We start from the raw sequence: 16,471 nt of genomic DNA, 5'->3' as shown, positions 1-16,471 counted from the left end.
ATTAGGGTTAGGTCACGATATGTTCTTATGAATCAAAATTTACGAATATGAATGCACGCCTCCGAATACAAGTGTGCTGAGTACATGCAAGCCGCGATAATGGGTCGATGCATGCTGAATGATCCTTGACATCACCTTAAGTATTTTCTTTTGAATAATCATGGTTCCCTTGGTAAATATCAGCCAACCGTACCATTTTGGTGTTTGCTTGTTGGTTTGATTCTTTGTTGGACTGCTTCTCGCTTGTATTGCAAACACGACAGGCCATGCATCTCTCCTTAAGCTTGAAACAGAGCGTCAAATAAGCTGATTCACTTAAGAGAGTGCTTCCAATCACCTATGATTTCCTGCTTCCTTCTCCCATCTTTAGGGTTTTGATGTCCTCCTTGCCTTCTTCTTGTTTCTTCTTTGCCACTCATGCTCTTCTTGCATTTCCAATAATGGTTTCTTCTTTCCATTTCATCTTGCTGCTTTTCTATTCAGGGTAGATTTCTCAACCATTCTTGTAGGATAAGTTTTGAACTGCTGAATTCTTTTAAGATTTGCCGGTTTGTGGAATTTTCTAGCTCTGCCGTTATTAGGAATGGCGGTCATGTGGCATAGGCTCCCCTAGGTGGCAGCATTTGGCCATTCAGGATATGGTCTGTGTCCTGGCACTCCTCCCTCTCCTGCAATATTGCTGCCGAGATATCAGCTGAATCCCCTCTTGAGGTTCCCTTGTGACTATGTTGTTTCCTCCAGGTGCATTTTAAATCACTGTGATATTCGTGAGCTTTGTTGATTTGAATCATACAGCTGCTGGTAGGTCTATTGTGATTCCACCTCCTTTGGATGCTGTGTAATTCCTGAATTCGCATACATGATTCTTTCTTGGCTTTCAGGAAGTTTCAGTCTGATTTTTCTACAGATAAATTTTCAGACATTTTTTTGTTTCCTTATCTCTTGCTTTTCCATCTGGGACCCTTATGAATTCTAGTCTTTCATGCCCTGTCTTAACCCAGGGTTCAACAGCAATGTTTACATTGCTTTGCACTTGCTTTCCTATGTCTGCTTCTGACCGAGGTTTTTCTGATCCCATGTCTTCACAGTCATTCACGCGTCCCTCTGCATTATCTAGTCTGCTTACGACTAAATTTTAGCCCTGATATTATCACATCCATTGAGTTTCCTGATATTTTTTGGCTCGTCTTTAGACTTTCTCTTCCCCTTTTCCGGTATTCTGCCTTATGTGATTCTGAGACACTGTTGTTTTTCAGTGATTTCCTGACCTCCATTTTCAACACATGGTCTGGATAGCGTTTTGCAGTCTAGTTGTTTGAAAGCTTATCTTTTGGGCCTTCAATATCTTTGGAACTGAAAATGGTACTTCCTGTTTCTTTTACTGTACTTCTTCACCTCTACTGCTCAGGTAATATCAGGTATGTAATGTGGACTTCTAGGGCTTTGTTAAGTGAAAATTTTAGACTTTTGGCTCTACGCAATTCCATGGGATTTCTGTGCGGACAATTTCTCCTAGACATTGATGCCATATCGTGTTCCTGTGTGTGTTGTCTGGTATATCTCCAATTGCTGTTGTTGCATTAGTTTTGATGAAAAACCAATACTATTTCGATTTGCATAACTTCATTTTGATAATGCTTATCTCACAATTCTGAAAGTGCGCAGGACACTTCCTCTTGTGGAAATGAAGCTTTTAAAGGTTCTCAGCTCTGCATTCTGCTCTATGTCATTTTGGAGTGTTTCCAAAACAGCAAACTGAGAGTGCGCTTGTGCTTTGTAGTTCCACGGGAATGTGCCAATGAAAGCAGTTCTTCTCAGAGCTTCTCTGTCTACAGAAACAACAGTGGAAGCATATCTATGGATGTCACATATCAGGGCCTGCTGGAATGATCCCGCAGACCTACCTTGGTGTCCTCGGTGCCGTACCGTGCTGGTGCCATCCAAAATGTAGCATCCGCTTTAGGGAGATAATGCTGTAGGTAATGCTTCCTCTTCTAACGCTGTGGACTTGGACCACTCTTCCTTGTCCTCTCATCCTTGTGGCACGGGTGCACGAAGGCAACCACACAGCTGTTGCGCATCCTGTGCCTCAAACCAAACCATAATCCCAGCCCAGGTTATGAATGTAGCAGATCCTAAGTCTTTTCATTCTGATTTCAAAACCAAGGCCCCCTGGATCCCTCAGACCAGATGAACGATATCTCTGATTCAGCCCCACACGTGCTCTATTGGCAAAATGCCCAATTGGTCCCTGGTCCTGCAGATGCACTGGGTGTGGCCATGGGACATATTGGTAATCTCAACCACGTGACCAGTTTTGATGCTTTATCATTGGTACACATTTTGGTTTGCTCTCTTGATTCGACCCACCACATCCCACAATGCACTCCAGATCCCTGAGACTCAGCGTGTGCCATCATTCGTAGCCCTATCCCTCACAGAACGTTGCCTCTGCTACCTCAAATGTGGCAGCTGGGATCTTGGACTCCGAATCAACTGTGGGGATATTTTGCGCTGGTTTCTTTGAGTTCTGTCAGCCAAGCATCTGCTGTGCACTCTTGTAAATCTCAGCACATCACCTTCTATCCCATGTCTCCTGTCCGCTTGAGAGTGTGCGTCCAAGTTAAACAGAGTTTCACCCTTGTTGCTCCATCACCAGGGGTCAAACCCTCACTGGATTCCATTTCCTGCTTTGCCTTCTCCTGCTTCCAGGTGTCCTGAGGCCTCATCCTGTCTTTGGAAGTAACAGACCTCTCTTCGGCAAGTGTCCTGTGCCAAGGGCTGGGTGAGTGGATGTTTCCATTGCTCTGTTCATGGGAGCGAGTGAGTGCAGGTTGCACTTCTTCTCTGCCAACTGGGCATCGATGAATCAACACTATCCAGATACATTTCACAGAAATGTGATATTTGCTTAGCTCTTTGTTTCTATACAGCCGTGGTGGGAGGGATGGTCCGAATACACCTGTTTTGACATTGTGTTGATATCTCATTTGCAGTCTTTAAGAAGTTTAAAAGAATTCATTTACATGTTTTGGGAGTTATACGGAAATGAAGTTGTTTTTTGAAACACACTCAATCGACCTAGAAGCCAGACTTGTCAATTTTGGTAACATTTTGTCAGCTCGACGGAAAACCTAGACAGATAGAATGCAAATTGGCAGTCCAAACTGTTAAAGGGTTCATGTCGGCTCTTTACGGTTGAAGCCTCCGAAACCAACAGGAACCATGAAATAACTATTGGAAACTTGAAATAACCCCCAAACTTGGATACACTTGTGCATTGGTGCCCTTTACTCCCAATGACACCTACTGGCCAATATTGGCATTTCAAGGGGTAACATCCCTCTCTAGGAAAATACAAGAGGAAAGAAACCAAATATATACATTTAGGTTTGAATCCAAAAGCACCTAGAGGCATTCTAGCTAGGAGAACCCTGCTGCAGTTATGCTAGTCTATGGAGAACCAGGTGTTCTTCTATCAGTGATGAGAACGCTTAATCATCCGATCATGTTGGGTAAAGCCATTTAACGCAACCAAGTCTGCACCCGCATGATATAGTGCCCACGGGGGCTTGACTCAAGTGAAAGACGATCCACATAAGCTGTGTCTTTTATATCATTGGCGACTTTTACTGTACTGTTCTGTTTCTGACTTGTACTATTTACCTATACTGTCTTGAAAAATTGAGGCCTAATACAGATTCAAGTTCAGTCAGATTCCCCTCTCTTACCACACTCCCTTCACCCCAGGGAAGACATAAGCACAACATTTGCTGAATCTAGCGGAAGGCCATCGTTTCTAGGTGTGAGCTAAGTATTCAATTCCTATCTATTTCAGCCAAGTTTATTGGACCTTTAAGGAGTTCACTGTTGTTCACAGAGTGTGAAGCTGGAGGAACTCTGATTCTAGGAGGGGCTTGTTTTACTCGTAATGGCTTCATTGCAGCTCAGCTACTGATCCTTCAAAATGGATGCCTGTGTGGAGGGGAGGGAAGGCAAGTGCTTGCTAGCTAGGCCCAAACCTGGGAAAAGGCTTACCTGGGCTTGGTGAATTCTGGTCTGAATGGCTTGGGAAGGCCCCTTGGGAAGTGTGGATTCCCATGACCTCTTCCAAGAACAGGAGCGTTTTGATCATCTCTGCCATCTCTTCTCTTGCAGACGTCAGGGACCTTGGACCCGTTCTTGGAGAAGAGAATTGAGGAACTTCCTCAAGTCCACGTTGGCACTCCGTATGTTTCTGCCAGTATCAGCGAGGTTCAATATGTCTCATGAATGTCTTTTGAGCCTGGTATCCTCTACAGCTGTCTCCACGCCAGTATTCTCCATTGTAGCAGAACATCTCTCATCCATGTGTTCGCATCTCTCCTCAATCCGTTCAGCCAGCTTTTCGGCCAGCTTCTCTTCGTGTCTCCCCTAAAGTTGACTTCACCAGGACTGGGCAAGTCTGAAAGTACCTCGGAGCCTCACCAGTAAGCTGATGACAGGCAGATCTTCCACTGTCTGCCCTTTCAGGTTCTGGAAACTGACCTGTGACCTCAGGTCTTTGGGCAGCAGCAGTATCTCGAACTTACACAGCTTCCCGGACCAAACACCTAAGCCAAGCTCCACAGAGGGCGGCAGCCCCTCCATCACACTGATCCACCCACAGAACTCTGCCCGGTTACCTAGGATCCAACAGCCACAACAAGCCTCGCGGTACACACCAACATTCCACCTGGAATCCAACCGCTAACTGCCATCCCCAATGGCTGCTGCATCTTGTCAGTGTTGGGGGAGGGGCTGCATCCGACGAGAAGTTCCTAAGGTAAATGTGATTCTACCCACTAGCGTCCCATGGGCCTTTCTTCTTCCCTCTTTCCTTTTGTTCAGATCTCTATGCACAGTACCAATGGAGGAAAGTGTGTCCCTTTTCAGTTGATGGTTTCACACGTCTTTAAACTTTCTAACAGTTCACAGTACACAGAGACCCACTAAAGGAGACTTATGTTCCTATAATATCCGTACACCCGGAATACATATGCGTCGCCTGATTTCTGCTGAAACACCCGCACTCTCAGGACATGGATCCATTGGTTTCATGGGGGCTGAAATTCCAAGAAATGAAACCAACCCCAATGTGCACTTTGCTGTCAGTCTCTTTTGCTCTTAGTACACTTTGGCAGAGCTACTTGCCTTTGTTATAGGCTTCTTACAATTCTTCTCTACGTAGCCTAGAATATGGCATTCCTTCATCCTGTTGGAAGACATACAAGTCTACATCACGGACTAGGAATCCATTTGATTCCAAATCGGCATTAGGGTTAGGTCACGATATGTTCTTATGAATCAAAATTTACGAATATGAATGCACGCCTCCGAATACAAGTGTGCTGAGTACATGCAAGCCGCGATAATGGGTCGATGCATGCTGAATGATCCTTGACATCACCTTAAGTATTTTCTTTTGAATAATCATGGTTCCCTTGGTAAATATCAGCCAACCGTAGCATTTTGGTGTTTGTTTGTTGGTTTGATTCTTTGTTGGTCTGCTTCTCGCTTGTATTGCAAACACGACAGGCCATGCATCTCTCCTTAAGCTTGAAACAGAGAGTCAAATAAGCTGATTCACTTAAGAGAGTGCTTCCAATCACCTATGATTTCCTGCTTCCCTCTCCCATCTTTAGGGTTTTGATGTCCTCCTTGCCTTCTTCTTGTTTCTTCTTTGCCACTCATGCTCTTCTTGCATTTCCAATAATGGTTTCTTCTTTCCATTTCATCTTGCTGCTTTTCTATTCAGGGTAGATTTCTCAACCATTCTTGTAGGATAAGTTTTGAACTGCTGAATTCTTTTAAGATTTGCTGGTTTGTGGAATTTTCTAGCTCTGCCGTTATTAGGACTGGCGGTCATGTGGCATAGGCTCCCCTAGGTGGCAGCATTTGGCCATTCAGGATATGGTCTGTGTCCTGGCACTCCTCCCTCTCCTGCAATATTGCTGCCGAGATATCAGCTGAATCCCCTCTTGAGGTTCCCTTGTGACTATGTTGTTTCCTCCAGGTGCATTTTAAATCACTGTGATATTCGTGAGCTTTGTTGATTTGAATCATACAGCTGCTGGTAGGTCTATTGGGATTCCACCTCCTTTGGATGCTGTGTAATTCCTGAATTCGCATACATGATTCTTTCTTGGCTTTCAGGAAGTTTCAGTCTGATTTTTCTACAGATAAATTTTCAGACATTTTTTGTTTCCTTATCTCTTGCTTTTCCATCTGGGACCCTTATGAATTCTAGTCTTTCATGCCCTGTCTTAACCCAGGGTTCAACAGCAATGTTTACATTGCTTTGCACTTGCTTTCCTATGTCTGCTTCTGACCGAGGTTTTTCTGATCCCATGTCTTCACAGTCATTCACGCGTCCCTCTGCATTATCTAGTCTGCTTACGACTAAATTTTAGCCCTGATATTATCACATCCATTGAGTTTCCTGATATTTTTTGGCTCGTCTTTAGACTTTCTCTTCCCCTTTTCCGGTATTCTGCCTTATGTGATTCTGAGACACTGTTGTTTTTCAGTGATTTCCTGACCTCCATTTTCAACACATGGTCTGGATAGCGTTTTGCAGTCTAGTTGTTTGAAAGCTTATCTTTTGGGCCTTCAATATCTTTGGAACTGAAAATGGTACTTCCTGTTTCTTTTACTGTACTTCTTCACCTCTACTGCTCAGGTAATATCAGGTATGTAATGTGGACTTCTAGGGCTTTGTTAAGTGAAAATTTTAGACTTTTGGCTCTACGCAATTCCATGGGATTTCTGTGCGGACAATTTCTCCTAGACATTGATGCCATATCGTGTTCCTGTGTGTGTTGTCTGGTATATCTCCAATTGCTGTTGTTGCATTAGTTTTGATGAAAAACCAATACTATTTCGATTTGCATAACTTCATTTTGATAATGCTTATCTCACAATTCTGAAAGTGCGCAGGACACTTCCTCTTGTGGAAATGAAGCTTTTAAAGGTTCTCAGCTCTGCATTCTGCTCTATGTCATTTTGGAGTGTTTCCAAAACAGCAAACTGAGAGTGCGCTTGTGCTTTGTAGTTCCACGGGAATGTGCCAATGAAAGCAGTTCTTCTCAGAGCTTCTCTGTCTACAGAAACACCAGTGGAAGCATATCTATGGATGTCACATATCAGGGCCTGCTGGAATGATCCCGCAGACCTACCTTGGTGTCCTCGGTGCCGTACCGTGCTGGTGCCATCCAAAATGTAGCATCCGCTTTAGGGAGATAATGCTGTAGGTAATGCTTCCTCTTCTAACGCTGTGGACTTGGACCACTCTTCCTTGTCCTCTCATCCTTGTGGCACGGGTGCACGAAGGCAACCACACAGCTGTTGCGCATCCTGTGCCTCAAACCAAACCATAATCCCAGCCCAGGTTATGAATGTAGCAGATCCTAAGTCTTTTCATTCTGATTTCAAAACCAAGGCCCCCTGGATCCCTCAGACCAGATGAACGATATCTCTGATTCAGCCCCACACGTGCTCTATTGGCAAAATGCCCAATTGGTCCCTGGTCCTGCAGATGCACTGGGTGTGGCCATGGGACATATTGGTAATCTCAACCACGTGACCAGTTTTGATGCTTTATCATTGGTACACATTTTGGTTTGCTCTCTTGATTCGACCCACCACATCCCACAATGCACTCCAGATCCCTGAGACTCAGCGTGTGCCATCATTCGTAGCCCTATCCCTCACAGAACGTTGCCTCTGCTACCTCAAATGTGGCAGCTGGGATCTTGGACTCCGAATCAACTGTGGGGATATTTTGCGCTGGTTTCTTTGAGTTCTGTCAGCCAAGCATCTGCTGTGCACTCTTGTAAATCTCAGCACATCACCTTCTATCCCATGTCTCCTGTCCGCTTGAGAGTGTGCGTCCATGTTAAACAGAGTTTCACCCTTGTTGCTCCATCACCAGGGGTCAGACCCTCACTGGATTCCATTTCCTGCTTTGCCTTCTCCTGCTTCCAGGTGTCCTGAGGCCTCATCCTGTCTTTGGAAGTAACAGACCTCTCTTCGGCAAGTGTCCTGTGCCAAGGGCTGGGTGAGTGGATGTTTCCATTGCTCTGTTCATGGGAGCGAGTGAGTGCAGGTTGCACTTCTTCTCTGCCAACTGGGCATCGATGAATCAACACTATCCAGATACATTTCACAGAAATGTGATATTTGCTTAGCTCTTTGTTTCTATACAGCCGTGGTGGGAGGGATGGTCCGAATACACCTGTTTTGACATTGTGTTGATATCTCATTTGCAGTCTTTAAGAAGTTTAAAAGAATTCATTTACATGTTTTGGGAGTTATACGAAAATGAAGTTATTTTTTGAAACACACTCAATCGACCTAGAAGCCAGACTTGTCAATTTTGGTAACATTTTGTCAGCTCGACGGAAAACCTAGACAGATAGAATGCAAATTGGCAGTCCAAACTGTTAAAGGGTTCATGTCGGCTCTTTACGGTTGAAGCCTCCGAAACCAACAGGAACCATGAAATAACTATTGGAAACTTGAAATAACCCCCAAACTTGGATACACTTGTGCATTGGTGCCCTTTACTCCCAATGACACCTACTGGCCAATATTGGCATTTCAAGGGGTAACATCCCTCTCTAGGAAAATACAAGAGGAAAGAAACCAAATATATACATTTAGGTTTGAATCCAAAAGCACCTAGAGGCATTCTAGCTAGGAGAACCCTGCTGCAGTTATGCTAGTCTATGGAGAACCAGGTGTTCTTCTATCAGTGATGAGAACGCTTAATCATCCGATCATGTTGGGTAAAGCCATTTAACGCAACCAAGTCTGCACCCGCATGATATAGTGCCCACGGGGGCTTGACTCAAGTGAAAGACGATCCACATAAGCTGTGTCTTTTATATCATTGGCGACTTTTACAGTACAGTTCTCTTTCTGACTTGTACTATTTACCTATACTGTCTTGAAAAATTGAGGCCTAATACAGATTCAAGTTCAGTCAGATTCCCCTCTCTTACCACACTCCCTTCACCCCAGGGAAGACATAAGCACAACATTTGCTGAATCTAGCGGAAGGCCATCGTTTCTAGGTGTGAGCTAAGTATTCAATTCCTATCTATTTCAGCCAAGTTTATTGGACCTTTAAGGAGTTCACTGTTGTTCACAGAGTGTGAAGCTGGAGGAACTCTGATTCTAGGAGGGGCTTGTTTTACTCGTAATGGCTTCATTGCAGCTCAGCTACTGATCCTTCAAAATGGATGCCTGTGTGGAGGGGAGGGAAGGCAAGTGCTTGCTAGCTAGGCCCAAACCTGGGAAAAGGCTTACCTGGGCTTGGTGAATTCTGGTCTGAATGGCTTGGGAAGGCCCCTTGGGAAGTGTGGATTCCCATGACCTCTTCCAAGAACAGGAGCGTTTTGATCATCTCTGCCATCTCTTCTCTTGCAGACGTCAGGGACCTTGGACCCGTTCTTGGAGAAGAGAATTGAGGAACTTCCTCAAGTCCACGTTGGCACTCCGTATGTTTCTGCCAGTATCAGCGAGGTTCAATATGTCTCATGAATGTCTTTGGAGCCTGGTATCCTCTACAGCTGTCTCCACGCCAGTATTCTCCATTGTAGCAGAACATCTCTCATCCATGTGTTCGCATCTCTCCTCAATCCGTTCAGCCAGCTTTTCGGCCAGCTTCTCTTCGTGTCTCCCCTAAAGTTGACTTCACCAGGACTGGGCAAGTCTGAAAGTACCTCGGAGCCTCACCAGTAAGCTGATGACAGGCAGATCTTCCACTGTCTGCCCTTTCAGGTTCTGGAAACTGACCTGTGACCTCAGGTCTTTGGGCAGCAGCAGTATCTCGAACTTACACAGCTTCCCGGACCAAACACCTAAGCCAAGCTCCACAGAGGGCGGCAGCCCCTCCATCACACTGATCCACCCACAGAACTCTGCCCGGTTACCTAGGATCCAACAGCCACAACAAGCCTCGCGGTACACACCAACATTCCACCTGGAATCCAACCGCTAACTGCCATCCCCAATGGCTGCTGCATCTTGTCAGTGTTGGGGGAGGGGCTGCATCCGACGAGAAGTTCCTAAGGTAAATGTGATTCTACCCACTAGCGTCCCATGGGCCTTTCTTCTTCCCTCTTTCCTTTTGTTCAGATCTCTATGCACAGTACCAATGGAGGGAAGTGTGTCCCTTTTCAGTTGATGGTTTCACACGTCTTTAAACTTTCTAACAGTTCACAGTACACAGAGACCCACTAAAGGAGACTTATGTTCCTATAATATCCGTACACCCGGAATACATATGCGTCGCCTGATTTCTGCTGAAACACCCGCACTCTCAGGACATGGATCCATTGGTTTCATGGGGGCTGAAATTCCAAGAAATGAAACCAACCCCAATGTGCACTTTGCTGTCAGTCTCTTTTGCTCTTAGTACACTTTGGCAGAGCTACTTGCCTTTGTTATAGGCTTCTTACAATTCTTCTCTACGTAGCCTAGAATATGGCATTCCTTCATCCTGTTGGAAGACATACAAGTCTACATCACGGACTAGGAATCCATTTGATTCCAAATCGGCATTAGGGTTAGGTCACGATATGTTCTTATGAATCAAAATTTACGAATATGAATGCACGCCTCCGAATACAAGTGTGCTGAGTACATGCAAGCCGCGATAATGGGTCGATGCATGCTGAATGATCCTTGACATCACCTTAAGTATTTTCTTTTGAATAATCATGGTTCCCTTGGTAAATATCAGCCAACCGTAGCATTTTGGTGTTTGTTTGTTGGTTTGATTCTTTGTTGGTCTGCTTCTCGCTTGTATTGCAAACACGACAGGCCATGCATCTCTCCTTAAGCTTGAAACAGAGAGTCAAATAAGCTGATTCACTTAAGAGAGTGCTTCCAATCACCTATGATTTCCTGCTTCCCTCTCCCATCTTTAGGGTTTTGATGTCCTCCTTGCCTTCTTCTTGTTTCTTCTTTGCCACTCATGCTCTTCTTGCATTTCCAATAATGGTTTCTTCTTTCCATTTCATCTTGCTGCTTTTCTATTCAGGGTAGATTTCTCAACCATTCTTGTAGGATAAGTTTTGAACTGCTGAATTCTTTTAAGATTTGCCGGTTTGTGGAATTTTCTAGCTCTGCCGTTATTAGGACTGGCGGTCATGTGGCATAGGCTCCCCTAGGTGGCAGCATTTGGCCATTCAGGATATGGTCTGTGTCCTGGCACTCCTCCCTCTCCTGCAATATTGCTGCCGAGATATCAGCTGAATCCCCTCTTGAGGTTCCCTTGTGACTATGTTGTTTCCTCCAGGTGCATTTTAAATCACTGTGATATTCGTGAGCTTTGTTGATTTGAATCATACAGCTGCTGGTAGGTCTATTGGGATTCCACCTCCTTTGGATGCTGTGTAATTCCTGAATTCGCATACATGATTCTTTCTTGGCTTTCAGGAAGTTTCAGTCTGATTTTTCTACAGATAAATTTTCAGACATTTTTTGTTTCCTTATCTCTTGCTTTTCCATCTGGGACCCTTATGAATTCTAGTCTTTCATGCCCTGTCTTAACCCAGGGTTCAACAGCAATGTTTACATTGCTTTGCACTTGCTTTCCTATGTCTGCTTCTGACCGAGGTTTTTCTGATCCCATGTCTTCACAGTCATTCACGCGTCCCTCTGCATTATCTAGTCTGCTTACGACTAAATTTTAGCCCTGATATTATCACATCCATTGAGTTTCCTGATATTTTTTGGCTCGTCTTTAGACTTTCTCTTCCCCTTTTCCGGTATTCTGCCTTATGTGATTCTGAGACACTGTTGTTTTTCAGTGATTTCCTGACCTCCATTTTCAACACATGGTCTGGATAGCGTTTTGCAGTCTAGTTGTTTGAAAGCTTATCTTTTGGGCCTTCAATATCTTTGGAACTGAAAATGGTACTTCCTGTTTCTTTTACTGTACTTCTTCACCTCTACTGCTCAGGTAATATCAGGTATGTAATGTGGACTTCTAGGGCTTTGTTAAGTGAAAATTTTAGACTTTTGGCTCTACGCAATTCCATGGGATTTCTGTGCGGACAATTTCTCCTAGACATTGATGCCATATCGTGTTCCTGTGTGTGTTGTCTGGTATATCTCCAATTGCTGTTGTTGCATTAGTTTTGATGAAAAACCAATACTATTTCGATTTGCATAACTTCATTTTGATAATGCTTATCTCACAATTCTGAAAGTGCGCAGGACACTTCCTCTTGTGGAAATGAAGCTTTTAAAGGTTCTCAGCTCTGCATTCTGCTCTATGTCATTTTGGAGTGTTTCCAAAACAGCAAACTGAGAGTGCGCTTGTGCTTTGTAGTTCCACGGGAATGTCCCAATGAAAGCAGTTCTTCTCAGAGCTTCTCTGTCTACAGAAACACCAGTGGAATGCATATCTATGGATGTCACATATCAGGGCCTGCTGGAATGATCCCGCAGACCTACCTTGGTGTCCTCGGTGCCGTACCGTGCTGGTGCCATCCAAAATGTAGCATCAGCTTTAGGGAGATAATGCTGTAGGTAATGCTTCCTCTTCTAACGCTGTGGACTTGGACCACTCTTCCTTGTCCTCTCATCCTTGTGGCACGGGTGCACGAAGGCAACCACACAGCTGTTGCGCATCCTGTGCCTCAAACCAAACCATAATCCCAGCCCAGGTTATGAATGTAGCAGATCCTAAGTCTTTTCATTCTGATTTCAAAACCAAGGCCCCCTGGATCCCTCAGACCAGATGAACGATATCTCTGATTCAGCCCCACACGTGCTCTATTGGCAAAATGCCCAATTGGTCCCTGGTCCTGCAGATGCACTGGGTGTGGCCATGGGACATATTGGTAATCTCAACCACGTGACCAGTTTTGATGCTTTATCATTGGTACACATTTTGGTTTGCTCTCTTGATTCGACCCACCACATCCCACAATGCACTCCAGATCCCTGAGACTCAGCGTGTGCCATCATTCGTAGCCCTATCCCTCACAGAACGTTGCCTCTGCTACCTCAAATGTGGCAGCTGGGATCTTGGACTCCGAATCAACTGTGGGGATATTTTGCGCTGGTTTCTTTGAGTTCTGTCAGCCAAGCATCTGCTGTGCACTCTTGTAAATCTCAGCACATCACCTTCTATCCCATGTCTCCTGTCCGCTTGAGAGTGTGCGTCCAAGTTAAACAGTGTTTCACCCTTGTTGCTCCATCACCAGGGGTCAGACCCTCACTGGATTCCATTTCCTGCTTTGCCTTCTCCTGCTTCCAGGTGTCCTGAGGCCTCATCCTGTCTTTGGAAGTAACAGACCTCTCTTCGGCAAGTGTCCTGTGCCAAGGGCTGGGTGAGTGGATGTTTCCATTGCTCTGTTCATGGGAGCGAGTGAGTGCAGGTTGCACTTCTTCTCTGCCAACTGGGCATCGATGAATCAACACTATCCAGATACATTTCACAGAAATGTGATATTTGCTTAGCTCTTTGTTTCTATACAGCCGTGGTGGGAGGGATGGTCCGAATACACCTGTTTTGACATTGTGTTGATATCTCATTTGCAGTCTTTAAGAATTTTAAAAGAATTCATTTACATGTTTTGGGAGTTATACGAAAATGAAGTTATTTTTTGAAACACACTCAATCGACCTAGAAGCCAGACTTGTCAATTTTGGTAACATTTTGTCAGCTCGACGGAAAACCTAGACAGATAGAATGCAAATTGGCAGTCCAAACTGTTAAAGGGTTCATGTCGGCTCTTTACGGTTGAAGCCTCCGAAACCAACAGGAACCATGAAATAACTATTGGAAACTTGAAATAACCCCCAAACTTGGATACACTTGTGCATTGGTGCCCTTTACTCCCAATGACACCTACTGGCCAATATTGGCATTTCAAGGGGTAACATCCCTCTCTAGGAAAATACAAGAGGAAAGAAACCAAATATATACTTTTAGGTTTGAATCCAAAAGCACCTAGAGGCATTCTAGCTAGGAGAACCCTGCTGCAATTATGCTAGTCTATGGAGAACCAGGTGTTCTTCTATCAGTGATGAGAACGCTTAATCATCCGATCATGTTGGGTAAAGCCATTTAACGCAACCAAGTCTGCACCCGCATGATATAGTGCCCACGGGGGCTTGACTCAAGTGAAAGACGATCCACATAAGCTGTGTCTTTTATATCATTGGCGACTTTTACAGTACAGTTCTCTTTCTGACTTGTACTATTTACCTATACTGTCTTGAAAAATTGAGGCCTAATACAGATTCAAGTTCAGTCAGATTCCCCTCTCTTACCACACTCCCTTCACCCCAGGGAAGACATAAGCACAACATTTGCTGAATCTAGCGGAAGGCCATCGTTTCTAGGTGTGAGCTAAGTATTCAATTCCTATCTATTTCAGCCAAGTTTATTGGACCTTTAAGGAGTTCACTGTTGTTCACAGAGTGTGAAGCTGGAGGAACTCTGATTCTAGGAGGGGCTTGTTTTACTCGTAATGGCTTCATTGCAGCTCAGCTACTGATCCTTCAAAATGGATGCCTGTGTGGAGGGGAGGGAAGGCAAGTGCTTGCTAGCTAGGCCCAAACCTGGGAAAAGGCTTACCTGGGCTTGGTGAATTCTGGTCTGAATGGCTTGGGAAGGCCCCTTGGGAAGTGTGGATTCCCATGACCTCTTCCAAGAACAGGAGCGTTTTGATCATCTCTGCCATCTCTTCTCTTGCAGACGTCAGGGACCTTGGACCCGTTCTTGGAGAAGAGAATTGAGGAACTTCCTCAAGTCCACGTTGGCACTCCGTATGTTTCTGCCAGTATCAGCGAGGTTCAATATGTCTCATGAATGTCTTTGGAGCCTGGTATCCTCTACAGCTGTCTCCACGCCAGTATTCTCCATTGTAGCAGAACATCTCTCATCCATGTGTTCGCATCTCTCCTCAATCCGTTCAGCCAGCTTTTCGGCCAGCTTCTCTTCGTGTCTCCCCTAAAGTTGACTTCACCAGGACTGGGCAAGTCTGAAAGTACCTCGGAGCCTCACCAGTAAGCTGATGACAGGCAGATCTTCCACTGTCTGCCCTTTCAGGTTCTGGAAACTGACCTGTGACCTCAGGTCTTTGGGCAGCAGCAGTATCTCGAACTTACACAGCTTCCCGGACCAAACACCTAAGCCAAGCTCCACAGAGGGCGGCAGCCCCTCCATCACACTGATCCACCCACAGAACTCTGCCCGGTTACCTAGGATCCAACAGCCACAACAAGCCTCGCGGTACACACCAACATTCCACCTGGAATCCAACCGCTAACTGCCATCCCCAATGGCTGCTGCATCTTGTCAGTGTTGGGGGAGGGGCTGCATCCGACGAGAAGTTCCTAAGGTACATGTGATTCTACCCACTAGCGTCCCATGGGCCTTTCTTCTTCCCTCTTTCCTTTTGTTCAGATCTCTATGCACAGTACCAATGGAGGGAAGTGTGTCCCTTTTCAGTTGATGGTTTCACACGTCTTTAAACTTTCTAACAGTTCACAGTACACAGAGACCCACTAAAGGAGACTTATGTTCCTATAATATCCGTACACCCGGAATACATATGCGTCGCCTGATTTCTGCTGAAACACCCGCACTCTCAGGACATGGATCCATTGGTTTCATGGGGGCTGAAATTCCAAGAAATGAAACCAACCCCAATGTGCACTTTGCTGTCAGTCTCTTTTGCTCTTAGTACACTTTGGCAGAGCTACTTGCCTTTGTTATAGGCTTCTTACAATTCTTCTCTACGTAGCCTAGAATATGGCATTCCTTCATCCTGTTGGAAGACATACAAGTCTACATCACGGACTAGGAATCCATTTGATTCCAAATCGGCATTAGGGTTAGGTCACGATATGTTCTTATGAATCAAAATTTACGAATATGAATGCACGCCTCCGAATACAAGTGTGCTGAGTACATGCAAGCCGCGATAATGGGTCGATGCATGCTGAATGATCCTTGACATCACCTTAAGTATTTTCTTTTGAATAATCATGGTTCCCTTGGTAAATATCAGCCAACCGTAGCATTTTGGTGTTTGTTTGTTGGTTTGATTTTTGTTGGTCTGCTTCTCGCTTGTATTGCAAACACGACAGGCCATGCATCTCTCCTTAAGCTTGAAACAGAGAGTCAAATAAGCTGATTCACTTAAGAGAGTGCTTCCAATCACCTATGATTTCCTGCTTCCCTCTCCCATCTTTAGGGTTTTGATGTCCTCCTTGCCTTCTTCTTGTTTCTTCTTTGCCACTCATGCTCTTCTTGCATTTCCAATAATGGTTTCTTCTTTCCATTTCATCTTGCTGCTTTTCTATTCAGGGTAGATTTCTCAACCATTCTTGTAGGATAAGTTTTGAACTGCTGAATTCTTTTAAGATTTGCCGGTTTGTGGAATTTTCTAGCTCTGCCGTTATTAGGACTGGCGGTCAT

General features: G+C 44.9%; 2 long non-coding RNA genes across 2 annotated transcripts; both read left to right on the top strand.

Moving 5' to 3' along the window:
• The first annotated feature begins 4,719 nt into the window (after window positions 1–4,719).
• LOC140692657 (uncharacterized) lies at window positions 4,720–9,643 on the top strand. Its single transcript, XR_012068238.1, has 3 exons — window positions 4,720–4,804; window positions 8,005–8,077; window positions 9,451–9,643. It is a non-coding gene; the product is annotated as an uncharacterized lncRNA (long non-coding RNA).
• Window positions 9,644–9,990: 347 nt separating this feature from the next.
• LOC140692665 (uncharacterized) lies at window positions 9,991–14,937 on the top strand. Its single transcript, XR_012068248.1, has 3 exons — window positions 9,991–10,096; window positions 13,298–13,370; window positions 14,744–14,937. It is a non-coding gene; the product is annotated as an uncharacterized lncRNA (long non-coding RNA).
• The last annotated feature ends 1,534 nt before the right edge of the window (window positions 14,938–16,471 follow it).

Source organism: Vicugna pacos, unplaced genomic scaffold (assembly GCF_048564905.1).
Source record: "Vicugna pacos unplaced genomic scaffold, VicPac4 scaffold_14, whole genome shotgun sequence".
NCBI classification, from domain to species: Eukaryota; Metazoa; Chordata; class Mammalia; order Artiodactyla; family Camelidae; genus Vicugna; species Vicugna pacos.
Note: the sequence above shows the minus strand (reverse complement) of the source record. Positions and strands in the feature narration are given on the sequence as shown.